The sequence below is a fragment of the Cottoperca gobio genome, chromosome 7 (assembly GCF_900634415.1).
Source record: "Cottoperca gobio chromosome 7, fCotGob3.1, whole genome shotgun sequence".
Lineage (NCBI taxonomy): Eukaryota > Metazoa > Chordata > Actinopteri > Perciformes > Bovichtidae > Cottoperca > Cottoperca gobio.
The window spans coordinates 20,656,311-20,656,526 of record NC_041361.1 but is presented as its reverse complement, the minus strand read 5'-3'; positions in this window follow the sequence as shown (position 1 = coordinate 20,656,526).

The window sequence follows — 216 nt, the reverse complement described above, 5'->3', positions numbered from 1 at the left end:
TAGCATAAACAAACAGGATATTTAACCCTTTTCAGCATTCACAGTGTACAGTATTGTGGTTTCACTCCAGTGGTTTCACAATATTTGAACAACAATGCACATGTTAAAGCCTATCAAGAGACAGGAGTTGAAAACGCAGTTCCCTACTCTGTATTGGAACAGTATTGTTGCATTGCATCGTCCTAATCAAATACAAATCCATTTAAATCCATTTAG